We start from the raw sequence: 27,282 nt of genomic DNA on the forward strand, positions 1-27,282 counted from the left end.
GTCTGACCTGGCTGCTCTGCCATCCCCAGGCAGAGCTCAGTGCACTCTCACAGAGGGCAGTCGCTCTTCCTTGTCTCCTCACCCACCCATCCTAAAGACTCTGTATCCCCCTTGTGCTACAGTGCAGTTGTGGAAGCCATTAAACTGTGTCCCTGTGGTCCAAACAGGAGCTCAGGCCTGCAGCTCTATCAAGATTTCTAGCTTACTGTTTGTTGGTGTTTGCATTAGTGCAAAACCACAGAAGTAAACATCCTAATTGAAAAGCATCACTGGACATAGCCTGACTGGATAGCTCATCTATGGTATCAGTGTGCAGAAGGTGGCACACAGGCATTAGAGCAATTGTGGGTCTTGGAGGTGACGTAGCAGCATAGACACACCATGGGCATGGCTTTGCTGAAGGCCCTGTGCTGCACTTGCAGCTGCGTGTGAATTCACCAGACAGCCGGTGCTATCCCCTCTCTGGCCCTCAGCTGATGCCCAGAAAGGAGCTTTCTATCTCAGGGACTTCCCACATGGTTTACAAGCACTGGCACACATCAGGAGCAGCCCAGGCACCTTGGGCATAACCCAGTGTCTGTGTGTGAGCAACTGCCTCCCTGCTGAAGGACTGAGGACTCAGAGCAGGAGCTCACATGCAGGCAACTCCTTGTGCACTTCTGAACTGAACCAGAGGAATCCCAGCTCCTGTGGGTGTGTAGTGAGCTGAATCCCATTTCAGCTCCAGGATTTCTGTCAAGGGATGAGACTCCTGCGCTGCCTCAGCTGGATCACTGTCCTGCACAGGGAAAGTCCAAACCTCGCCTTCCTTGTCTGGGTGCCCTTATTGTTTCATCAAATGAACTCTGGGAGCACTCCCCATATGTCTCCAATCAGTCACTGACCACTGGACATGTGGTGGTTAATTGAGTGGATTTCAAAGCACAGTCATGATGCTGTTGTCTTTCAGGAGCTGTTGGCCATGAGGACCCAGGGACATGTCAGGGGAGATGAGTGGGAAGGATAAAAATGACATCATCTGCTGCTTGCTTTTCCAGGCTCCTGGGACACAGGGAGCTCATAAAAGTGGGCAGAGCTGCAATGAGACAGCTGTGCCCAGGAGCAGCTCTTGTGCACAGCACAGCCTGCAGGTGACAGAAGGAGAGGAGAGAAATTGAAGAGAGCTTGCAGGATGTGTGTGGTGTGAGCAGGCTGTGAGCTCACTGCAGGAGCATTGCTCACAGACCATGACAGGGTAAGTCTCACTGCAGACCATGAGCTGCTTTTCATAGAGGGTCAACTTAATTTGGGATATCCCATAGCAAATTTGGATGTAGGCACCGCATGTTTCTTTACTATGTTAAAAGCCTTCTGCTCCAGCTGAGGGTTTCCATACTGCAGAGTCAGAGCACAGCCATGAGGGCTGCGTGTCCCAGCACAACTGCAGGCTGTGCAGCCGGGGCTGCAGGCGGGTGCCCAGGGCTGTCCTGCAGAGCAGGGTCCCTGCTGTGCCCCAGGGGCTGTGTGCCGGGTATGGGACTCTGCCGCCTGCCAGGCTCAGCACTCAACCTGCCCGGGGAGTTGCCCAGGGGAGACGTGTGGGGGGAAGGAGGCCCCCAGCAGGGCTTGTGCTGCCACAGCTGCTGCCTGGGGCAGGGGGATCACAGCTCCACTGCACAACGGATTGTTTTTTAAGGTACTTTGCAAGAGGAGTGCCACGGCAGGAGGTTTCCATTTCCTGTTCTGAGGAAAAGAGGATTGGAAAGAGAAATCTAAAAGGAGCTATCAGAGATCTGTGAATTTTTCTTCAATAAATTGCTTGTGGCCTGAACAGACAGACGTGATGTGCATTCAGTCCCCCCTTTCTCAGAAGATGGAACCAGTTGTAATTAACATCATTTTCTGTAGGCATGAATAATTCACTTATCCTACAAACAGGCAGCATTTTCTAACTGAAACTGAAAGTCACAGATGCTGGGGTAGGGGGCACTAAGGGGGGCACTTGGGGTAAAGATATGAGACACGAAACAGATGAAAATATACAGGGAGAAGGGATAAGAAAATAAAAGGAAGGTTAGAGCTCCATATGCTGCTTCTGCTTAAGGAATGTTGAAATACATGAAATTAAATGCAAGTAATGGTGCTAAATGTACACTGTTGTAAGAGAATAAAAACATTTCATAGTATAGTAGGAGGAGTGTCTCTGAGAATGGTTTGGACTTGTCATTACCTTCTGCACTCTGAGCAGGACTTCAAGCCCAGGAACAACAGCAGATGCCCAACAGCAGCTCCATCAGCGAGTTCCTCCTGCTGCCGTTGGCAGACACGCGGCAGCTGCAGCTCCTGCACTTCTGGCTCTTCCTGGGCATCTACCTGGCTGCCCTCCTGGGCAATGGCCTCATCAGCACAGCCGTAGCCTGCGACCGCCGCCTGCACACCCCCATGTACTTCTTCCTCCTCAACCTGGCCCTCCTCGACCTGGGCTGCATCTCCACCACTCTCCCCAAAGCCATGGCCAACGCCCTTTGGGACACCAGGGCCATCTCCTACACAGGTTGTGCTGCACAGCTCTTTTTCATTCTCTTCTTCATCTCAGCAGACTGTTCCCTTCTCACCATCATGTCCTATGACCGCTACATTGCCATCTGCAAGCCCCTGCACTATGGGACCTTGATGGACAGCAGAGCTTGTGCCACCATGGCAGCAGCTGCCTGGGGTGCTAGGGTTCTCTGTTCCCTTCTGCACACTGCCAGTACGTTTTCACTGCCTCTCTGCCAAGGCAATGTTGTCAACCAGTTTTTCTGTGAAATCCCACAGATCCTCAAGCTCTCCTGCTCAGAATCAAATCTCAGGGAAATTGTGATTCTCATTTTTGGTTCCAGCTTAGCCTTTGGCTGCTTTGTTTTCATAGTGTTGTCCTACGTGCAGATCTTCCTGGCTGTGCTGAGGATGCCCTCTGAGCAGGGACGGCACAAAGCCTTCTCCACGTGCCTCCCTCACCTGGCCGTGGTCTCCCTCTTTCTCAGCACTGGCTTTTTTGCCCACCTGAAGCCTCAATCCATTTCCTCCCCACTCCTAGATCTGACAATTGCACTTCTGTACTCAGTGGTTCCTCCAACACTGAACCCTGTTATCTACAGCATGAGGAACAGGGAGATCAAGCACGCTCTAAGGAAGGTGTTGCAATAAGCACTATTCCAGCTTCCATAAATTGCACAACTTCCTCATAGGATTCCCAGTGATGGTTCTTCATGTTTTATGCATCTTTGATTGTTTGATTATGTGAGATATCTCAACGTGCAAAAAATCTGTTATTGGACTTATAAATAAAAATATATTACACTTCTTTCCTACCTAATTTCCATTTTGTCACTTTAGGAGCTCATGTAAACATGTATCCAGATTCCCCGAATACGTTAAAATATACCTAAAAATGTTTCAAAATAGACTTTTACTTAGCTTTTCTTTTTTCCTATTTTGTCTGGATTTGGGGAGGTACAGCCACAGACAGCAGCTCAATGTGTTCTTTTCATTTCTGATCTCTTTACACCACCACAGTGCTCTCAAGCCCTCTCATTTGTGCAGTCCTGATGGTCTTGTGTGTTTCGTGACAGTCCTGTTGTCTCTACAGCAGCACTCCAGGGCTGCAGTCAGTAGCCGGCAATATGAACAGGTCTGTCAGAGCTGGTCTCCTTGCTGGCACTGCCATAACAAGAGGGCCCCTTTAGAGCAGGACCAGAGAACTGGAGGGAGGCCTCTTCCAAAGCTGGTGTAAGGAATGTACCTCAGGAGCTGCTCCCTGAGAAAACCTTGAGATCTTCAGGTGCTCTTCACTGTGTGACCAGATCAGATTGAATAGCCCCAAGGAAATACTTAAGCGTCTCGGGACAGTGCTGTGGTTTAAATTTTATGGGTTGAGACAAGGAGAAAAAGAAAAGGATAATAATTATGACAAATGTATTTATACACATATAATATATTTAGTATATTTTCACACATATACAACATATGCAGTTGCAATCATATATGCACAGATACTAATACATATGCATATCTGTTTGCAAGTCCAGGACTAGTTGCAGGGGTTTTAACAGCCACAGGGTTCACTGTAGGAGCTGAAGTGGCTGTCGGGCTGTTGCAGGAGTTGAAGTGACCTCAGAGTTCATTGCCAGAGCTGGAATCACCACAGGACCTGTGACTAAGTTGGAGCTGCCACTGGGCTCATTGGAGGGGTTGGAGCCACCACAGGGCTGTATTTCCTCCCTTGGGGGGAATTTGTTTCATTTTCTTATAGCAATACTTGGAACAGCTATAGGACCCGTAGCAGGAGTGACTGCTGAGCTCATATGAGGGGTGGAGTGACAGGGGGATCTGTCCCAGAGCTTGGAGCAACTGCAGGATGTGCAGCAAAACCTTGGAGCTGCTGCAAGGTCTGTGCCAGGAGTTGCAGAGGCTGCAGCACTGTCAGCAGATCCAGCTCTCTGGATCTGGCACACTGCAGTCATGTGTGTATCTTGGGGATTACCAGAGCCACAGCAGACCTGCCCCCAATATTCTACCAGTTTCTCAGGATCCTGCAGTTGCTCGGAGATGAAGTTCCAAAGCCCTGGGGGTGCCCACCACTCCAGGCAGCTGCCCAGACCGTCCCACACCCTCTGCCATGCAGAGCCTTCTCACCTTGGGGCAGATCTCTCACTGATATTCCTGAATAATTGTTTAACCTCAATCATAGATTCATAGAATCACCAAGGTTGGAAAAGGCCTAAAAGATCATCCAGTCCAACCGTTCACCTATTACCTATAGCTCCCACTAAACCATGTCCCTCAACACAATATCCAGTACACCCCCGGACTCACAGAGGCGACAATGTAAATTGTGTAATTCCTAATCATATGGACAATATTACTTCCAAAACCCAAAGATGACCGCAGAGCTGAATGTGCACAAAACTTCACTTTGTCAGCTGCCAATTTTATCGTGGTACAAACTGAGGTCAAACAGCATAGCAAAATAAATACCCTAATGCAGCATCCAAGCACCAAGTAAGGAGCTGTGCAGTGAAGCTTCATGAGAAGACTCAACAAGCTCCACACATAGGGAGCACATCCACACATATCAGCACCATGGCCTGCACTTCTCCAGCTCCCACAAAGCCCTGTCCGCTCTGGACAGATGTGCTGCTATCTCAACCCTTGGAGCCTCACATCAGGCACCAAAATGACAGTGGTTGTTGAACCCAACATGTGGCTCAGCAGCACACAGTGCTTTGTGCACTGCCCAGTTCCCAGTGGGATGGGGATGAGAACTGGGAAAAAGAGTACAACTTCTGGGATGTAACAAAGCAGTTTACTAAGAGAGATAAAAGAAGTGGAGTAATAGTTATCACTATATATCCGTTGATATGGAATTGTATGTAACAACTGATGCACAAGCACTTGCTCAGCACCACCAGACTGATGCTCAGCTGGGCCCTGGGCAGTGAAGAGACTGAGATGAACTCCCAACACTTTCAATACAATTTCTGCTTGCTGTCAGCTGATAGAGAACGTCCCTTTGGCCACTATCAGTCAGCTGTCCTCACTCTGTTCCCTCCCAGCTCCATGTGCCCTCCACTGACCATGGCCTTGGCTCTGTACAACACTGCTTAGCAGCAGCTGTAAACATCAGAGTGTTATCAATGATTTTCTCCTAGAACCAAAACACTGCACCACAGCAGACAGTCTGAAGAAAACAATTCCATCCCAGCTGTAACTCAGATTCCTGCCTGTCCCCTCTTCTTGTTCTTCCTGATCAGGAAACAAGGAACAGAATCTGCCGCTCTCCTCTCTGAGCCCTTTCCATCAGTTCTCAGCTGGCTCCTCTGCCATCCCCAGGCAGAGCTCAGTGCCCTCTCATGGATGGCAGCAGCCTTTTCTCTTCTTCCTTGCCCATCCGTCATGCAGAATCTGTACCCCATTTGCTACAGTACAGAGCTGAGAATCAACCCACCATGTCTCTGTGAACCAAACAAGACCCTAGGCCTGCAAAGGCACAGAGATTTGGAGTTCGCTGAGTGAATGTTTGTGGCCCTCTCATTAGTGTAACGACTCTTCAGAAAGGATCCCCTTCCAGAAGCATGTTTTGATTTTGCCTGGCTGGGCCTTGCATCTACACCGTGCTACTGGTGTTCAGAAGATGGCACACAGGTACAAGACCCATTGTGGGGCTCACAGTTGTCCAGTGAACATTGTCACTACCCAGGGCATGTCTTTCCTAAAGGTCCTCAGTGGCATTTGCCAGCTGGCTGGGGGTGTGCTGGAGACCCCAGGGAACTGCCATTCTGTTGTAATACAAGAAGAATTTTACAGAGCAGCAGCCATGGATCAAGATAAGCACTTTACAGAGCAGCAGCTGCAGAGCAGGATAAACAGCATGAGAACCAAGGACACCTCTAGCAAAAGAGTGAAAGGCTCGTGGCTTTGAAGCGGGGTTTTAGGGTTCTTATTGCAGAAGCTTTCTTCCAATTAGTACGTGTGATTTTTGAACACCCTTGTTTGTTTGCTATAAAAGTACGGCTCTTCAGGCAATAGATGGACACAGCTATATTTAACTATATTGGTGTGTGGTTGTTTGTCCTAGAACGCTGACTTTTGCCTTCAGGTTCGCCAACACATGGGGGCCCGCAATGTCATGGGATTTAACTCTTGAACACCTGTGGGATCCCGAGAAACTAAGCCAGTATTTGAGTCAGGGATGGCACAGCCTAGATAGATCTAAGGGGGTATGACTTATTTGGGGCTTGGCTTGTGCTTACCGTGCTCTATATAACACTGTTCCGAAAAGAGAGAATTTCCGAGCTGAGGTTCTAGCCAAAAAGGGAAATCCCCAAGTCAATTTTGATCAGTCACAGGAGGCACCAGTAACAATATCAGTTGCCCTTGTGGAAGGCAAGAAATGGAAATGGGTGTCCTCACGTCTAGAACGGAAAAAAGAAGTGGAGGAGGAGGCAACAGAAGATCCAGGTGACAGGTCTGGATAAGTACCGAGAAAGGAAAAAGGAAAAGTGTCATGAAGAAGAGAGTGATGAGGAGGAAATCTCTGTTACTGTTGTCGATCCCTGAAGATGACTGAAATCGAAGGCGTAAGAAAGGAGTTCACACGGCACCAGAATGAATCTCTTGTTACCTGGTTGCTTCGCTGTTGGGACAGCTGGGACGGTAGCTTGTTGTGATGTGACAGGCCCTTCCCCATATTCTGGAAGAATCTTAGTGTAATACAGTGGGTGTAGACAAAAAGGCGTAGGTTATATAAGGATGTGTCTGTTTCAATAAATCGCCATTTTGCCACTTCATCTCCTTGGTGTCACTTGGTAATTGGCCTAGCTGCTGCTTCAGTTGAAGGCGAGAGATCGTAAAGAAATTAACGACCATAAAGCCTTCATGTGTATCATTAAAATTCTCAGCTATTAGACACAAGCGCTTTCCAGATTGAGCAAGGAACAACAGTAAATTGCACTGTGTGTTTCCTTGTGGTGTTACCTACGTGACCACAGAGAAGACACGAGGAAGTGGCATGACCAGCCTACTCCTGTACTATGAGCATGGGTGAGGGAACTACAAAACAGTCCAACCACCAGTACGGCTGCTCCAGTTATCACAGGTAACCAATAGAGGGGCCCTGCCCTCATTCAAGGGAGTGGAAGGGATAATAGAGTTTATTGGACTGTGTGGATTTTGTGATAAAATGTTTGCTCATTAAGACCGGGATGTGGTAGCATTGTGGTGGAGTGCTTGTTCATTAGGACCGGGATGTGATGGTGGAATATGGAGGCCACAAGGGTTGCAGAACACTCTAATTTTATGGGTAGATTGTGTACTCTGCATAGTTGCAGGCAAAGCGCGCCCCGATGGATACAAAGTTTCACGGAAGGACCAACCAAGGAACGACACACCAAGTGGCACGATCACGACCGACCAATTAAAGGACAATACACTCGGGATGGACCTTACAAAAGAAGTTGCAAGGGACGGGAAGGCGCGGCAGTTGGAGGAACGAGGATTCCCCTGTCGCCCAGCGCTGAATTGCCTTTTTGTTTTACCCGCTACAATTAATAAAAGTTTCTAATTGGAACATTATCGGCTCATTGCTTATAAATTGATGACAATTTGGCGCCGTGACTCGGACGGGAATACTGGCGTGGGTACGAGCCTGAGGGGGCGCCCCGCCTAAATAGGTGGCCTCGGCTCCTATCCTCCCGCCCTACTCCTGCCGACGATCCGAAATTTAAAACACAAAGGCAAGGAAAAACCGGTTAACCCTTTAAATTTCGTGCACGAAAGTCCGGACGAAGACGCAGGACAGGTGAGTATAGTCCGGTCTGGGTTGGGAATCCGGCGTGTGGCGAGTGTTGTGTGCTTGTGAAGGGGGGCCGGCAGCCGGCACTAACCCGAGCGAGTGTGGACCCCACAGTAGTGCGGTTCCCATTGCCCGCGAGGGCGTGGGCCACGACCTGGGGGAAGCGAGTGAATGCAACACTGAGTGAGGGCACGCCGAAGGGTGGGTACAGGGTATAAGCGGGACCCTTTCACCACCACAACCCCTAGGGCTATGGGCTCTATGGAGGGTTATTCTTTGGTATTCCCCTAGAGCTACGGGCACTAGGGATGATTATTATTTAGGTGTTCCCCTAGAGCTACGGGCACTAGGGATGATTATTATTATTTAGGTGTTCCCCTAGAGCTACGGGCACTAGGGATGATTATTATTCAGGTGTTCCCCTAGAGCTACGGACACTAGGGATGATTATTATTTAGGTGTTCCCCTAGAGCTACGGGCACTAGGGGGAGCTACAGACGTTGAATAAAACAAGAGAGCAAGAAGTAAAGAACGAGATGGGGCAGTGTAAAACTAAACCACCCACCCCTTCTAAACGACCATCCATTCCTAAGGACTCACCTCTAGGGTTCATGCTAATTGCCTGGACGCACTATCCAGGAACAAGAAATAAAGATAAAGCAAAGATGATTTATTATTGTATAGAAATTTGGAGCGGACAACAAATTGGCCCGGCAGTATGGTGGCCTAAGTATGGTTCTAATGAAGATTGGGTACAACAGCAATTAAATTTTTGGGTAAACTCCAAAACCCCTTTCAATCAAGAAGAAAGTGACTATGCAGCAGTATGGGTCACTCGCCCAGAGGGTTTAGGAGTCCCCATTTTTAATTTGACACGAAAAGAAAAAGATGTCGAAAAACGTAAACCTCGAAGGGAAGAGGAGGCCTTAGTGGGACCCCCACCATATGCTGTACCACCAGCAATTCCCCTACCTTCTCCTCCTCAGTTGGATCATGGGCAGATGGATTCGAGAAAGGGAGAAGTACAAAAGATAGAAGGGGGAGGGCCTGTGACACGGGCAAAGGCACGACAAAATAACCTCTACCCTTTAAGAGAAATGCCCATGGGAGGTCCACAACCTCAGATGGGGTTTATATCAGTGCCCTTAAATTCAGGGGATGTTAGAGATTTTAAGAAGGAAATGGGTAATATACTAGAAGATCCCCTGGGGGTGGCAGACAGAGTAGATCAGTTCTTAGGGCCAAATGTTTATACCTGGGAGGAACTACAATCTATTCTAAGTATACTGTTCACAGCAGAAGAGAGAGGTATGATTAGGCGTGCAGGGATGCGCATTTGGGATGCTCAACATGCCCACGGGCCCGCTGCGGATATTAAATGGCCCTTACAGAATCCGCAATGGGACCATCAAAATCAACATCATAGGACTCACATGCAGGACCTGCGAACTATCATTATCCAGGGCATTAGGGAGGCAGTCCCAAGAGGTCAGAATATAAATAAAGCTTTTAATGAAAGACAAAAGAAGGAGGAAACACCCACTGAATGGCTAGAAAGGTTACGCAAGAATTTACAACTATATTCAGGATTGGATCCCGATACACCGATAGGCCAGGCTCTGCTCAAAACACAGTTCGTAGCTAAGGCTTGGGAAGATATCCGCAAAAAACTAGAAAAGATAGAAAATTGGCAGGATCGGGGGCTTGATGAACTTTTGAGGGAAGCTCAGAAGGTATATGTAAGAAGGGAGGAAGAAAGACATAATAGGCAGGTTAGGATGATGGTAGCAGCGGTCAGAGAAAGTAGGGAATTGGAAAGGAAAATGGGGGGATGGACGCAAAATCGAATTCCAGGACAGCAAAAATTTAGGAAGCCTGAAAACAGGGAGGAGGAGAGAATATGCTATTATTGCAGGAAAAAGGGACACATGAAGAGGGACTGCAGGGTTAGAATGAGAGACGAAAAGTCCTTCCAAGAAGACTAGGGGTGTCAGGGGCTCTATATATTGGGGACCCAGAAACAACAGGAGCCCTTGATAAAATTGAAAATTGGTCCCCAAGCTGAGGAGGTAGAGTTTCTAGTAGATTCAGGAGCAGAAAGGTCTACTATACAACAGATCCCCCTCGGATGCAAACCTTCCCGGGAAACTACCAAAGTAATAGGAGCAAAGGGAGAACCTTTTACAGTAGGAATAGTTAAAAATGTAATGATAGAAGCAGAGTCCAAAGTGGGGTTGGGTGATTTCTTGATACTGCCTGAAGCGGAGTTCAATTTGTTAGGACGGGATCTGATTATTGCATTAGGCATAGGACTAGAAGTAGAGAATAAAGAATTGAGAATCAAACTCTGCCCTCTTAGGGTAGAAGATGAACAAGAGATCAATTCTGATGTCTGGTATACCCCCGAGAGTGTGGGACAACTAAAAATACTCCCTTTCACGGTAAAAATCAAGAATCCTGAAATCCCAGTAAAAATAAAACAATATCCTATTTCCCTGGAAGGAAGGAGGGGTCTCAAACCAGAAATAGATAGATTAGTGAGCAAAGGATTACTGGAACCCTGTATGTCCCCATTTAATACCCCTATATTACCGGTAAAGAAACCTGATGGAACATATCGGTTGGTTCATGATCTGAGGGAAATTAACAAGCGCACTGTATCTAGGTTCCCAGTTGTAGCTAATCCCTATACATTGCTAAGTAAATTAGGGCCCGACAACTTGTGGTATAGTGTCATAGACTTAAAAGATGCTTTTTGGGCTTGCCCTTTAGATGAGACATGCCGCGATTTTTTTGCATTTGAGTGGGAAGACCCAGATACTAACAGAAAACAGCAATTAAGGTGGACTGTACTCCCCCAAGGCTTCACAGAATCCCCTAATTTGTTTGGGCAAGCCCTAGAACAGATCCTGCAAGAGTATCAGCTAGATCCTGATACCAAATTAATACAGTATGTAGATGATCTATTAATTGCTGGAGAGGATGAGGGAAAGGTTCGGAAAGAAAGTATTAAATTGCTGAACTTTTTGGGACTGAAAGGACTTAAAGTATCAAAAAGGAAATTGCAATTTGTGGAAGAGGAGGTTAGATATCTAGGGCATTACCTGAGTAAAGGAGAAAAGAAGATAGATCCTGAAAGGATACAAGGAATATTGTCCCTGAAGTCGCCAAACAATAAGAGACAAATAAGACAATTGCTGGGATTAGTGGGATATTGTAGACAATGGATTGAAAATTATAGCAGTAAAGTAAAGTTTCTATATCAAAAGCTCAGTACCGATGGATTAATAAAGTGGGATAGACAAGATGAAGAGAATCTACAAAAGCTGAAGGAGGATCTCATCAATGCCCCTGTCTTGAGCCTGCCTGACTTAAAAAGACCCTTTTATTTATTCGTTAACATAGACAGTGGTACAGCGTATGGGGTTTTAACACAGGATTGGGCAGGGAAGAAGAAACCCGTTGGATATTTGTCAAAATTATTAGACCCTGTGAGCCGAGGATGGCCCACTTGCTTACAAGCAATTGTTGGGTGTGCGTTATTGGTAGAAGAAGCCAGGAAAATTACTTTTAACAGCAATATAAAGGTACTATCTCCCCACAATATTAGAAATGTGCTCCAACAAAAAGCTGAAAAATGGATATCTGATTCTCGTCTTCTAAAGTATGAGGGTATCTTACTGGAAGCCCCTAACTTAACCCTGGAGACCACAAGTCTCCAGAATCCTGCAGAATTCTTATATGGAAAACCCGAAAATGTGGGACTCATTCATAACTGTTTACATACGATAGAAGAACAAACAAAAATCAGACCAGATTTAGAAGAAGAAGAATTAAGAGAAGGGGAAAAATTATTTGTGGATGGATCCTCTAGAGTAGTGGAGGGAAAGAGAAGATCAGGTTATGCAATAGTAGATGGAAAGACCCTCCGGGTATTGGAATCAGGACCCTTGAGTAACACTTGGTCAGCTCAAGCTTGCGAGCTGTATGCTGTTTTACAGGCACTAAAAAGATTACAGGGAAAAGAGGGCACTATCTATACCGATTCCAAATATAGTTATGGGGTAATACATACCTTTGGGAAGATTTGGGAAGAAAGGGGATTGATAAATTCCCAAGGAAAGGACTTAATACATCAAGAATTAATAAAGCAACTCTTAGTGGCCCTACGAAAACCAAAGAAGATAGCGGTGGTACACCTTAGAGGACACCAACAGGGGACCGATTACAAAACTAGAGGAAATAATGCAGCAGACCTAGAAGCTAAGCAAGCTGCCCTCAGGGAATTGGTCCTGAGGCAGGAGAGGCAGGAAGAATTGACACATGATGAGGCCCCTTCGTTTACACCGAAGGAAGAACAAAAACTGAATCAAATGGGAATAACTAAAAACACAGAAGGGAGGTGGTATCTAGCTGACGGGTGAGAGGTACTGCCTAAGTCAATAGCATCTCAGGTGCTGACCCAGTTGCACGAACGGACCCACTGGGGAAGCCAAGCTTTAATAGATCATTTTGCCACTAAGTACATGTGTATAGGCCTACATAATCTAGCTAGACATATTACTCAAGGATGTATTACGTGCTTAAAGATAAACAGAGCCGTACAAAGAAAACTGCCTATGGGGGGAAGACCCTTGGCCACTAGGCCATTTTCTAGAGTCCAAATTGACTTTACCGAATTTCCTAAAGTAGGAAGATATAAATATGTATTAGTCATAATAGACCACCTCACACATTATGTAGAGGCATTCCCCACAACTAAAGCAACAGCTCAGGTAGTAACAAAAATATTACTCGAACAAATCATCCCTAGGTATGGGGTAACAGAAGTAATAGATTCAGATCAAGGACCACACTTTACATCAAGAATCACTAGAAATATAGCTGAAGCCTTGGGAATAAAATGGGAAGAACATACTCCCTGGCACCCACAGAGTTCAGGGCGAGTAGAGAGAATGAATGGGGAACTAAAAAAGCAATTGGCCAAATTAACACTAGAAACTAAGCTCTCATGGATAAAATGCATTCCCCTTGCCCTCTTAAACCTTAGGGCCCAGCCCCGGGCTGACATAGGAATATCTCCCTTCGAAATGTTATACGGAATGCCATATGATGCAGGAACCCCTAAAGATCACCCGGGGGTGGTAGATCAGAACATTCAAGCTTATATCACGGAATTAATGAAGTATAAACAGGAATTGTGGAAAAAGGGACAATTGACTCAAAGACCCCCTCTTGACATTACCCTCCATCAGATAAAGCCTGGAGATTGGGTTCTGATAAAGACCTGGAGAGAAACCACACTGCAGCCTCGCTGGGAAGGTCCCTATCTGGTATTATTGACTACCAATACTGCCATCAGAACTGCTGAAAAAGGATGGACACATGCTAGTCGTGTTAAGGGTCCAGTACAAAATCACGAATGGAGAGTCACTAGTCCAGCGGGTGATTTGAAAGTAAAACTGTCACGAAACCCTCCGTCAAGGAAAATGAGAACATGAATTAACAATGATTGTATAAACGTATCAGTATAGAATTTAATGTAGAAGGGAATATTTTGACTATTGTGAATGCAACTGTTGGGATATGTTTTAGAAAGGTAGTGGACCCACTGCGAAAACAGGAATACACAAATTGGTTATTAGCCTTCAGAGTGGCCGTGGAAATTTTAATAGAAGGGGGTAAACCTGGGGGTGAATTTGGATCCTTACCAGCATCACTTAAGTGTATAACCAGTGGGAAAAAGAATAGGGTGCAGTACCCCAAAGACCCACTTAAAAGGGAAGCAAAACCAGACCCTCCTGAAGAATACTCTTGCTGCCGAGAAGATTATACACCCCATGGCTCGAGGCAACCGAGTCGATGGGCGAGGCAGAGGAGATAAAACATGTGGAGGAGTCTGCTCCATTATGAATGAATCCAAAGATTTAGGATCCAGAAGATACCCCAAGACTGGAAATAACTCCCCCGAGCAATTAAAGACTCACTACTGCAGTGGGAAAACTGCCTATCTAAAACTAGCTCAATTGATAATAATATTAAGTCTCATTAATGAGGGTTGGGGTACAGAGGTACAGACACATGAGCCATTTAAGTGGTCCCTAATCAGAGGGGAAGATCAGAAGGTGATAAGCACAGACGTGACCCCAGGCGCTCCCATCCTTAAAAGTCAAGTATGTGACTTAGTACCAACACAACCATGCCTGAATCGCAAGGCAATCTATGCTTGCCCAGCATCAAATCCAGGGAAAAGTTATTGTAATTACCCAGGGGAATATTATTGTGCATACTGGGGTTGTGAAACGGTTTCACTGGGATTTCTGCCAGGGGGGGGACAAGATGAATATATAACAATTAGTTGGGGTCCCTCAGGTTGTACACCTCCGACTTATGGGACTCACTCTGGTGAAGTAACATGCCAACATTTAGAGATAAAAATCCTTAAAACAGAAAACACAGTGTGGTGGATAGGAAAGACTTGGGGGGTACGAATGTGGGAGCCTGGAAGAGACCGAGGGGGCCATTTCCTTATTAAAAAAGAAAGAGTTCCGCCAGACCCCCCAATAGGTATAGGACCTAACGTAGTAATAAATAACAATCAGAATAAGACAGAAGCTGTTACTGTAGGCCCGACCGAAGCAAGCCCTTATATTACCGAATATGGCACCCTTTGGAAAATAATTCAGTCTAGTTTCAAGGTGTTAAACAACACCTACCCAGAATTAACTAAGGAGTGTTGGCTATGCTATGATATAAGACCCCCTTTTTATGAAGCAATAGGGTCCGTAGCGAAGATTAGGAGAAGAAATGGGACTAACCCAGCAGAGTGCCTATGGAAAAAGGGAAGGCCTAATGTTCCAGGGATAACTCTAGCACATGTTACTGGAAATGGTGTGTGTGTGGGAACTGTACCTCTAGAAAAACGACATCTATGTAATAAAACTATAGAAGTACAAAGTCAGGAGAAACCCTCAGACTGGCTCCTACCCGCAGACAATGCTAAATGGATATGTGCCAAATTAGGGGTCACTACATGCTTATCGACTAAGATATTTAATCAAACCACCAATTACTGTGTACAAGTAATTATAGTTCCACGAATCATATATCACCCTAAAGATTATGTGATCAGTCAACAAGAAACCTCTGAACATCACCTGATTAAAAGGGAGCCATTCACAGCCCTAACCGTTGCAATGCTATTAACTATAGGAGGGGCCGGGCTGGGGACTGGAGTAGCATCTTTAATAAACCAGCCACAGGGACTGAAAACCCTTAGACAATCTGTGGATGAAGATCTACAGAAAATAGATGAAGCCATCAATGCGCTTACAAAATCGGTACGGTCTTTATCAGAAGTAGTGTTACAAAATCGAAGGGGGTTGGATCTTCTCCTATTGCAGCAAGGGGGACTATGTGTGGCTCTTAAAGAACAATGTTGCACCTACGTTGATCAAACGGGGGTAGCAATAGATACAATGGCTGAACTAAGAAAACAGTTAGAACAAAGAAAAAGAGCCCAGGAGTCTCAAAGAAGTTGGTATGAGAGTTGGTTTAATGGTTCCTCCTGGTTCACTACATTATTATCCACAATAATGGGACCAGTTATTATGATAATATTAGGTTTGACCTTTGGACCCTGTATTTTAAATAGACTAATCGTTATCGTTAAGAACAGGCTAGAGGCAGCCCACCTAATGGTAATTAGAGAAAGATATGAACCCCTTGATGGGGAACGAAAAGAGGATGCTCTAGAATGGAGTCGACAAGAACTAAAACGGTTTAATGAGCAAAACAAAATAGTACAATAAAAGAAAAGGGGGGACTGTGATAAAATGTTTGCTCATTAAGACCGGGATGTGGTAGCATTGTGGTGGAGTGCTTGTTCATTAGGACCGGGATGTGATGGTGGAATATGGAGGCCACAAGGGTTGCAGAACACTCTAATTTTATGGGTAGATTGTGTACTCTGCATAGTTACAGGCAAAGCGCGCCCCGATGGATACAAAGTTTCACGGAAGGACCAACCAAGGAACGACACACCAAGTGGCACGATCACGACCGACCAATTAAAGGACAATACACTCGGGATGGACCTTACAAAAGAAGTTGCAAGGGACGGGAAGGCGCGGCAGTTGGAGGAACGAGGATTCCCCTGTCGCCCAGCGCTGAATTGCCTTTTTGTTTTACCCGCTACAATTAATAAAAGTTTCTAATTGGAACATTATCGGCTCATTGCTTATAAATTGATGACAGATTTGATGGCCTAGCACATCAGAACCACAGAAATATAAGGCACTGGTGGATACTGGTGCACAGTGCACCCTAATGCCCTCCAGTCATGAAGGGACAGAATCAATCCATATTTCTGGATATCTCTCAAGAATTGACTGTGTTGGAGGCTGAAATAAGCCTCACTGGTAAAGACTGGAAAAAACATCCTATGTGAGTGGTCCAGGGTTTCCGTTCATACTTGGTATTGATTACCTCAGAAGAGGGCATTTCAAGGATACTAAGGGGTATCACTGGGCCTTTGGAATCGCTGCTGTAGATATGGACAACATTAAGCAGCTGTCTGTTTTGCCTGGCCTGTCAGAGGACCCGTCTGTTGTGAGGCTGCTACGAGTAAAAATAAAAGAGCAGCAGGTACTGATTGCTACAAAGACAGTGCACAGATGGCAGTATCGCACCAACAGGGATTCCTTGCTCCCCATTCATGATTTGATTCGCCAGTTGGAGAATCAGGGAGTGATCAGTAAAACTCACTCACCTTTTAACAGCTCCATATGGCCAGTGCGTAAAGCCAGTGGAGAATGGAGGCTGACAGTAGACTACCGTGGCCTGAATGAGGTCACACCCCCACTGAGTGCTGCTGTGCTGGAGAGCAAATAATTCAAATTCTTCTATGAGCCAGTTTTGCTATTAAGTGAAGCAAAGTAAAAGGGCCTGCCCAGGAAATTCAGTTCTTAGGTATAAAGTGGCAGGATGGATGTCATCACATCCCAACAGTGATTGACAAAATCACTGCCATGTCTCCACCAACTAGCAAGAAAGAGACACAATCTTTCCTGGGTGCAGTGGGCTTTTGGAGGATGCACATTCCAAACTACAGCCTCATTGTAAGCCCCCTTTATCAGGTGATGCAGAAGAAGAATGATTTTGCATAGGGCCCAGAGCAGCAGCAGGCTTTTGAACAGATTAAACAGGAGATAGCCTCTGCCATGGACCTGGGGCCAGTACGGACTGGACAGGATGTAAAGAACATCCTCTATACTGCTGCTGGAGAGAAAGGTCCCACTTGGAGTTTGTGGCAAAGAGCCTCAGGAGGGACCCAAGGCCGACCCCTGGGATTCTGGAGCTGAGCGTACAAGGGGTCTGAAGAGTGCTACACTCCAACTGAGAAGGAGATCTTAGCCGCGTATGAGGGGGCTCGGGCTGCTTCCGAAGTAGCTGGTACTGAAATGCAGCTCTTTCTGGCACCTCGACTGTCAATGAAGAACCGGATGTTGAAAGGGGAGGTTCCCTCCACCCATCATGCTACCGATGCCACCTGGAGCAAGTGGATTGCACTGATTAGACAACAAGCGCGGATGGGGAACCTCAATCGTCCAGGAATTTTAGAAGTGATCATGAACTGGACTGAAGATAAAAAGTTTGGAACATCACCAGGAGAAGAGGTGTCATGTGCTAAAGCGGCCCCACCATACATCGAACTACCAGAAAATGAAAAGAAATATGCTCTTTTCACTGATGGATCATTTCATATTGTAGGGAAGCATCGGAGATGGAAAGCTGCTGCTTGGAGCCCCACATGACAGGTCGCAGAGGCCACTGAAGGTAAAGGAGAATCAAGTCAGTTTGCAGAGGTAAAAGCTGTCCAGCTGACCTTAGATGTGGCTGAACGGGAGAGGTGGCCAATGCTTTATCTTTATACTGACTCATGGATGGTGGCAAATGCCTTATGGGGGTTGTTACAGCAGTGGGAACAAAATAACTGGCAACGGAGGTGTAAACCTATTTGGGCTGCTGAACTGTAGAAAAACATAACTGCTCAAAAAAAAAGATATGATTGTAAAGGTGTGTCACGTGGATGCACACTTGCCCAAGAGTCGGGCTATTGCAGAACAACAAAACAACCATCAGGTAGGTCGAGCTGCCAGAATTGAGGTGGCTCAAATAGACTTGGACTGGCAGAACAAGAGTGAATTATTTCAAGCTTGATGGTTCCATGAGACCTCAGGCCATCAAGGAATGGACATAACATATAATTGGGCTAGAGACTGAGGGGTGGACTTAACTATGGATGCTATTGCACTGGTTATTCATGACTGTGAATCATGTGCCATAATTAAACAAGCCAAGAATATGAAGCCTCTCTGGGGGGAAGGCCAAGGCAAAAGTATAAATATGGGGAGGAGTGACAGGTGAATGATGTCACCTTGCCAGGATCTCATAATGATAAGCGTTTTGTGCTTACCATGGTGGAAGCAACCACTGGGTGGCTTGAAACATACGCAGTACCCCATGCTACTGCCAGAAACACAATATTGGGTTGTTAGAAACAAGTCCTATAGAGACATGACACCTCAGAAAGAACTGAGTCTCATAATGGGACACATTTCAAAAATTCCCTTAATAAATACTTGGGCCAAAGTTCATGGCATTGAGTGGATTTATCATATCCCCTACCATGCACCAGCTTCTGGTAAAATTAAAAGATACAATGGGGTGTTGAAAACTATGTTGAAAGCAATGGGTGGTGGAACACTGAAGCACTGGGAAAAGCATTTGCATGTGGTGCAAGGATGCTGTTAAAGTTCATATCCCACATGTGCCCTGTGTCTCATCACAGGATGTGGGGTGTGAGAAGGGCCCAGTCTGAACAAGCAGTCAATCCCAGTGAAACTCTGAACTTCAGATCTCTCAGTTCCAGTGCCCTCCTGTGCACACTCTCCCATAGTTTGATGTTCTTTATGTTCTGCATTGCCCAGAAGTGCACCCAGTGCTCCAGGTGAGGCAGTAGCAATGCAGAGCAAAGAGGGACAAACCTTTCTCCCACCCAGCTGGCAATAAATTGCTTGATGCACTTTAGGGGACTGTTGGCCTTCTTGGCTGGCTGGGCACACTGCTGACTCACTTAAAATTTTATGTTGAGCAGGACCCCCAATCCTTTTCAGTCAGACGTCTCTCATGTGTCCAATATACAGACAGTGTTTATGTCCAGGTGCACAATCAGGCACTTGTTCTTGTTATACTTTATGCACTTGGTGCTTAGTACCAACTGATACCCACTTCTCTGACTTGTCCACATCTCTCTGCAAGTCCTCTCCACCCTCAGTGGAGGCAACAACACCTCCTCATCTGGTCTCATCAGCAAACTTGCTCAGAACATCTTCTAGTCCTGCATGCAAGTCATCTGCATAAACATGAAAGGAAAGTGGCCCTAAAATGGAACCCTGGGGAACTCTGACAGTGACCATCTACCATCCCAATGGAACCCACTGACTATAATCCTTTGGGACAGAACTACTGGCCAACTGCTCACCCACCACTGCTGGTGAACTTGAAAGGCAAAATGTCAGCGTGCTGGGTCAAACAGAGAAACACCAATATAGTTACATATAGCTGCATCAATTTATTGCCCGAAAGCCAGACTTTTATAGGAGACAGACAAGGGTGTCCAAAAATCACACACGCTAATTGGAGGAAAGCTACTGCAATAACAACCCTATAACCCCCCTTCAAAGCCATGAGCCATTCATTCTTTTCCTAGAGATGTCCTTTGTTCTCATGCTGTTTATCCTGCTCCGCAGCTGCTGCTCTGTGAACTCCTTATCTCAATCCATGGCTGCTGCTCTGTAAAATTCTTCTTGTATTACAACACACCACGTTCTGTTTCTGTCTAGCTGTATGCAGGAATTTCTGTCCAGAAGGGTGCTGGAGAAATAGTATCAAAAGCTCTACTGAAATCCTCAAGGATTACATCAACTGCCTTCCCTTGTTCAGCTCAATGGATAAAGGTGTCATAAAAAGACCTGAAATTAAATAGGACCTTCCCCTCTGTATCTTGTGTTGTCTGTGACCTGTCCTTCAGTTGTTTTTCCATAACTCCCACCATCATTTTCTCCATAATTTTACCAAGCACTGTAGTGAGACTGACAGGTCCATAGTTGCCCGTGTCATCTTTCTTGCTCTTCCTTACAATGAGACAACATTTGCCAGCTTCCTGTCAACAGGTATGACCCTAGATTTATTAGATGCCATTGAAATGCGAGCCCAGAGCATGCTAAAGTGTCATCAGTGCAAGAACGTAGATGTGCCATAGCTTTGCAATGCCTTGAAATCCAGACTATGCCACAGATGGAGCAGAGAGGAAGATCTGCCTCTTCTGTTCTGAGCTCATCCTTTTGATAAGCTGAATATCACTACATACTCCATGGGGTCAGGTGCAAAAGACACAATGGGTGCCCTAAGCACGTGGCTGAGGTGGTATTTAGGATGGCCAAGAATACCTCCCTTCTGGCCCTCAGCTGATGCTCCAGAAGGAGGTGTCTATCTCATAGATTTTCCGTCACAGTTTACAAGCACTAGCACAAAACTAGGATCACCCAAGGCATCTTGGGCATCACTGAGAGACTGTGTATGAGTAGTGCAGTCCCTGTGGAATAAAAACCAAGGATTCAGATGAGGGACTCACACACAGACACCTCACTGTGCACATCTGAACTCAGCTAGGTGAACTTGTAGCTCCTGTGGTTCTTTGAAAAACTGATCCCAATTCAGCCCCAGGGTTTCCATCTGAGGATGAGATGCCTAACGCTAGAATAAGGATGGGATGGTCTGTTGATAACAGGACAAATGGAAACGGATTTAAATTAAAAAGGGGAGACATAGGTTAGATGTGAGGAACCTATATTTTTACACAGCAACACTGGAAAAAGTTGCCCTCAGAGGCTGTGCATGCCCAATGGATGGGATCCTGGGTTTACTCTGGGTTTACCCTCATGTCAGTCCATGTTTCTACTCATACTTTTGTCTAGGTGAACTCTCACTTTACTCAAGGTTTTACTCACAGTTTACCATCAGGGAGTGTGATCGGGAGATGGGCTGGTGGAGTGACTTGCTGGCATCCCCGAGGGAAGGCTGCCAGGCAGATACCCCCAGAAAAGTGGTTGACTCCCTGCCCTGTCACAGTCAGACAGACCTGACTGATGAGAAGGGTTGGAAGAGAGTCCCAACTCAACGTCACAGGAGCCCCCCCATGCCTGCCTAGCCCTCGACCCCTGATCCATCTAAGCAACAGGTTTGACACTCTGAAATCTGAAGGAGATAAGAATGGGGAGGCAATGGAGGATCTGCCTAGGAGGAAACCTAATGCAAGGCAGTCACTACCAAGCCTTGTGACTTCCTCTGCCATGAAAGAAAGAAGGGTGGCCGTGGTGGGTGACTCCCTTCTCAGAGGAATAGAGGGCCCCATTTGCAGACTGGACCCCAGTTGTCAGTAAGTCTGCTGCCTTCTTGGTTTCAGGTCAGGGACATAATGAGGAAACTCCCAATGCTGGTTAGGTCCACTGATTATTTTCCACTACTCATAGTTTAGGTGGGCAGTGATGAAATTTCTTAGATAAGACTACAAACTATAAAAAGAGATTTCAGGAATTTAGGCCATTTAGTTCACAAAGTGGGAGATCAAGTGATTTTTTGTTCTATACCTTCAGTGGCAGTGAGGGACACAGAGCAGGCTTGGAAAGCAAAGCAATGAACAATTGTCTCAGAGGTTGGTACTGAGCCAGAAACTTTGAGTTCTTTGATCACAGGACAGTTTACTTGGCCCATGGTCTGTTATCCATGAATGGAACCCAACTGTCTCAAAGGGGGAAGTGAATCCTAGCATAGACGGTAGCGGGGCTTATCGAAAGATCTTTAAACTAGCTACGATGGGGGAGTGGACAAAACAGGGCTTACCAGAGATAAGCCTAGGGAAATGCTGTTTGAGCTGGGAGAGAGGCAGATGCCTCAGCTGAAGTGCGTCTACACCAATGCACGCAGCTTGGTCAACAAGCAAGAGGAGCTGGAAGCAACTGTGCATCTGACAAACCATGACCTAGTTGCTATTACCGACCCATGGTGGGACCACTGCCATGACTGGAGTGCTGTGATGGATGGTTACAAGCTCTTCAGAAGGGATAGAGGAGGAAGGAAGGGTGGTGGTGTGGCCCCTTATATTAAAGAGAGTTTTGATGTTGAAGAGCTTGGGCTTCAGAATGAAGTGCATGTTTGTAAGGATCGGGGGAAAGGCCTGTAAGTGTGACATCTTGCTAAAGGTTTCTTATAGACCGCCTAATTGATGGGTGAGGCATTCTATGAGCAGCTTACTGAAGTCGCAAGATTGCCAGCACACATTTTCTTGGGAGACTACAACTTCTCTGATATATGCTGGGAATATAATAAATAGCAGAGGAATCAGTCCAAGAGGTTTATAGATTGCATGCAAGACAGCTTCCTTATACAGCTGGTATGAAGTCCTACCAGGGGTGGTTCCTTGCTAGACCTGCTCTTCACTAACAGTGAAGGACTGGTAGGAGTTGAGAAGGTTGGGGACTGTCTTGGGCAGAGTGGCCATGAAATGGTAGAATTCTCTATTCTTGGAGATGTCAGAAGGGTGACTAGCAAAACTACTATCCTGAACTTCTAGAGGGCGGACTTTGACCTGTTCAGGACACTTGTAGCACAGGTCCCTTGGGAGTCGCTCCTTATGGGTAAAGGGGTCCAGGAAGCCTGGACACTCCTCAAGATGGAAATCTTAAAGGCACGAGATCAGGCTGTCCCTGAATGCCATAAGGTGAGCCATAGGGGAAGAAGACCAGTGCAGATGAACTGGGAAAAACTATTGAGACTCAGGAAGAAAAAGAGAATCTCCGTCCTCTGGAAAAAGGGACAGGGTACTTGGGGAGATTACAAGGAAGTTGCTAAGGCATGCAGGGAGGAAGTTAGGAAGGCACATTAATTCCCTGTCCCTTAATCCATGCCCAGAGCTTCTCAGCCATGTCACTGCCAACTGTAAGCTCCATGCAGAGTTCAAGTGGGACACAGAGGGCACAGCCTTCTGCTGGGTGGATGCAAGTGTTGGTGGAACCAGATGGGACAAAGCCCTCCCACCATGCCCTCCTGGGAAAATGGCCACCCCAAGAATGGCAGTCTGCCTCCTCCATGACCCCATCTGAAATGCTCCTGCACTGATTGATTATAGGGCTTTAAACCAGGTCCAAATGGGGAAGGGTGGGGAATTGGATGTGACAGAGAAGGGCTGAGGGATATTGTTGCTGTTGGAGATTGAATGGAAAGCCTCTGAGTTGTTCTATAGGATTGTGTGAGGATTCCTCAGAGAAAGTCTTGTTGCCAATACCCCGTCCTAAATCTTACTGTGTACCCTCTGGGGGTAACCCCAACCTACTGCTGCCCTAAAGTGCCTGTAGACCAGTGCGGGTAGCATGGGAAATAAACGGGACAAATCAAGAGAAAACCACAGAGCTTTTCCTTTCATGCAGGCTGCTGATTCTGAGCAAGGCCCTGAACATCAGTACCACAGTGTAGATGCAAGACCCAGACAGGCTAAATCAAAGCATGCTTCTGGAAGGGGATGCTTTCTGAAGAATTCTTACACTAATGAGAGGACCACAAACATTCACTCAGCGAACTCCAAATCTCTGTGCCTTTGCAGGCCTAGGGTCTTGTTTGTCTCACAGAGACATGGTGGGATGGTTCCCACCTCTGAACTGTAGCAAAGTAGGTACAGACTCTTCATTACGATTAGGCAATGAAGATGAAGAAAGGCTGCTGCCATCTGTGAGAGTGCACTGAGCTCTGCCCGGGGATGGCAGAGGAGCCACCTGAATACTGATGGAAAGGTTTCAAAAAGAAGAGCAGCAGATTCTGTTCCTTGCTTCCTGATCAGGAAGAACAAGAGGAGGGGGACAGGCAGGAATCTGAGTTACAGCTCAGATGAATTTTTTTTCTTCAGACTGCCTGCTATGGTGCAGTGTTTTGGTTCTAGGAGAAAACCATTGATAACACTCTGATGTTTACAGCTGCTGCTAAGCAGTGTTGTACGGAGCCAAGGCCATGGTCAGTAAAGGGCACATGGAGCTGGGAGGGAACAGAGTGAGGACAGCTGACTGAAAGTGGCCAAAGAGACGTTGTCTATCAGCTGACAGCAAGCAGAAATTGTATTGAAAGGGGTGGGAGTTCATCTCAGTCTCTTCACTGCTCAGGGCCCAGCTGAGCATCAGTCTGGTGGTGCTGAGCAAGTGCTTTTGCATCAGTTGTTACATACGATTCTATATCAACGGATATATAGTGATAACTATTACTCCTCTCCTTTTATCTCTCTTAGTAAACTGTTTTGTTACAACCCAGAAGTTGTACTCTTTTTCCCAGTTCTCATCCCCATCCCACTGGGAATGGGGCAGTGCACAAAGCACTGTGAGCTGCTGAGCCACATGTTGGGTTCAACAACCACAGTCATTTTGGTGCCTGATGTGAGGCTCCAAGGGTTGTGGTAACAGCACATCTGTCCAGAGTGGACAGGGCTTTGTGGGAGTTGGAGATGTGCAGGCCATGGTGCTGATAGTTTCCCTATTTGTGAAGCTTGCTGAGTCTTCTCATGAAGCTGCATTGCACAGCTCCTTGCTTGCTGCTTGTTTTCCCTGCTGCATCATTTGTCAACTCTGGATGCTGGATTAGGGTATTTATTTTGCTATGCTGTTTGACCTTGGTTTGTACCACGATAAAATTGGCAAAGTGAAGTTTTGTGCACATTCAGCTCTTTGGACATCTTTGGGTTTTGGAAGTAATATTGTTGGTATGATTAGGAATTACACATTTTACACTGTCGTCTCTGGGAGACCAGGGGTATTCAAGGAGAGACTGGATATTGTGTTGAGGGACATGGTTTAGTGGGAGCTATTGGTAATAGGTGAACGGTTGGACTGGATGATCTTTCAGGCCTTTTCCAGCCTTGGTGATTCTATGATTCTAGGATTGAGGTTAAACAATTATTCAGGAATATCAGTGAGAGATCTGCCCCAAGGTGAGAAGGCTCTGCATGGCAGGGGGTGTGGGACAGTCTGGGCAGCTGCCTGGAGTGGTGGGCACCCCCAGGGCTTTGGAACTTCATCTCCGAGCAACTGCAGGATCCTGAGAAACTGGTAGAATATTGGAGACAGGTCTGCTGTGGCACTGGTAATCCTAAACAGGCACAAATGACTGCAGTGTTCCAGGGCCTGGCTCACACCTACTGAGCTGTGTTCAACACTATTCAGCATCTTCAAGGGGAAGAGAGCTGGATCTGCTGACATTGCTGCAGCCTCTGCAACTCCTGGCACAGTCCCTGCAATAGCTCCAAGTTTTTGCTACACATCCTGCAGTTGCTCCAAGCTCTGGACAGATCCCACTGTCACTCCACCCCTCATAAGGGGCTCTGTGGTCACTTATGCTACAGGTCCTGTAGCTGTTCCAAGTATTGAGATAAGAAAATTAAGCAAACCCCTGAGTGCTGCTGTAGAGACGACGGGACTGCTGTGAGACACACAAGACCTTCAGGCCTGTAGAAATGAGAGGACTCGAATCCTCTGTGCACTGTATCAGTGTAAAGAGAGGAGGAATGGAAAGAACTAGTTGTGCTTCTATCTGTGGCTGTACCTTCCCCAAATCCAGACAAAGTTGGATAAGAGAAGAGCTAAGGAAAAGCGTATTTTGAATGCTATTTATTTATCTCTTAACCTATTCGGGGAATCTGGTTCCATGTTTACATGAGCTCTTGGAGTGAGAAAATGGATAGTAGGTGTGAAAGAAGTGAAACAAATTTTTCTTTATAAGTTCAATAACATTTTTTTGCACATTGCTATATCTCACATAATCAATCAATCAAAGATGCATAAAAGATGAAGAACCATCACTGGGAATCATGCGATGAAGATGTGCACTTTATTGAAGCGGGAATAGTGAGTATTGCAACACCTTCCTGAGAGCGTGCTTGATCTCCCTGTTCCTCATGCTGTAGATAATAGGGTTCAGTGTTGGAGGAACCACTGAGTACAGAAGTGCCACTGTCAGATCCAGGAGTGGGGAGGACGTGGAGGGGGGCTTCAGGTAGGCAAAAAAGGCAGTGCTGAGAAAGAGGGAGACCACGGCCAGGTGAGGGAGGCACGTGGAGAAGGCTTTGTGCCATCCCTGCTCAGAGGGCATCCTCAGCACAGCCATGAAGATCTGCACATAGGACACCAATATGAAAACAAAGCAACCAAAGCCTAAACTCACACCAAAAAAGATAAACACAACTTCCCTGAGATTTGATTCTGAGCAGGAGAGCTTGAGGATCTGGGGGATTTCACAGAAAAACTGGTTGACAACATTCCCTTGGCAGAGAGGCAGTGAAAATGTACTGGCAGTGTGCAGCAGGGAATTGAGAACCCCAGTGCCCCAGGCAGCTGCTGCCATGGTGGCACAAGCTCTGCTGTCCATCAAGGTCCCGTAGTGCAGGGGCTTGCAGATGGCAACGTAGCGGTCATAGGACATGATGGTGAGAAGGGAATACTCTGCTGACATGAAGAAGGTAAAGAAAAAGAGCTGTGCAGCACATCCTGTGTAGGAGATGGCCCTGGTGTCCCAGAGGGCGTTGGCCATGGCTTTGGGGAGAGTGGTGGAGATGCTGCCCAGGTCGAGGAGGGCCAGGTTGAGGAGGAAGAAGTACATGGGGGTGTGCAGGCGGCGGTCGCAGGCTACGGCTGTGCTGATGAGGCCGTTGCCCAGGAGGGCAGCCAGGTAGATGCCCAGGAAGAGACAGAAGTGCAGGAGCTGCAGCTGCCGCGTGTCTGCCAACGGCAGCAGGAGGAACTCGCTGATGGAGCTGCTGTTGGGCATCTGCTGTTGTTGGGCTTGGAGTCCTGCTCAGAGTGCAGAAGATAATG

The 27,282-nt window shown here is 46.6% G+C and overlaps 2 long non-coding RNA genes across 2 annotated transcripts in view; both read left to right on the top strand.

Moving 5' to 3' along the window:
* Nucleotides 1-27,282, top strand: part of LOC146756367 (uncharacterized) — a 499,728-nt gene that overhangs the window by 416,852 nt on the left and 55,594 nt on the right. The gene's annotated exons all lie outside the window — the stretch shown is intronic.
* On the top strand, nt 7,699-16,536 carry LOC146756383 (uncharacterized). The gene is made up of 2 exons (XR_014937540.1): nt 7,699-8,320; nt 13,570-16,536. It is a non-coding gene; the product is annotated as an uncharacterized LOC146756383 (long non-coding RNA).

Source organism: Coturnix japonica, chromosome 27 (genome assembly GCF_054131305.1).
Source record: "Coturnix japonica strain WE chromosome 27, WE-NBRP24, whole genome shotgun sequence".
Taxonomy (NCBI): Eukaryota; Metazoa; Chordata; class Aves; order Galliformes; family Phasianidae; genus Coturnix; species Coturnix japonica.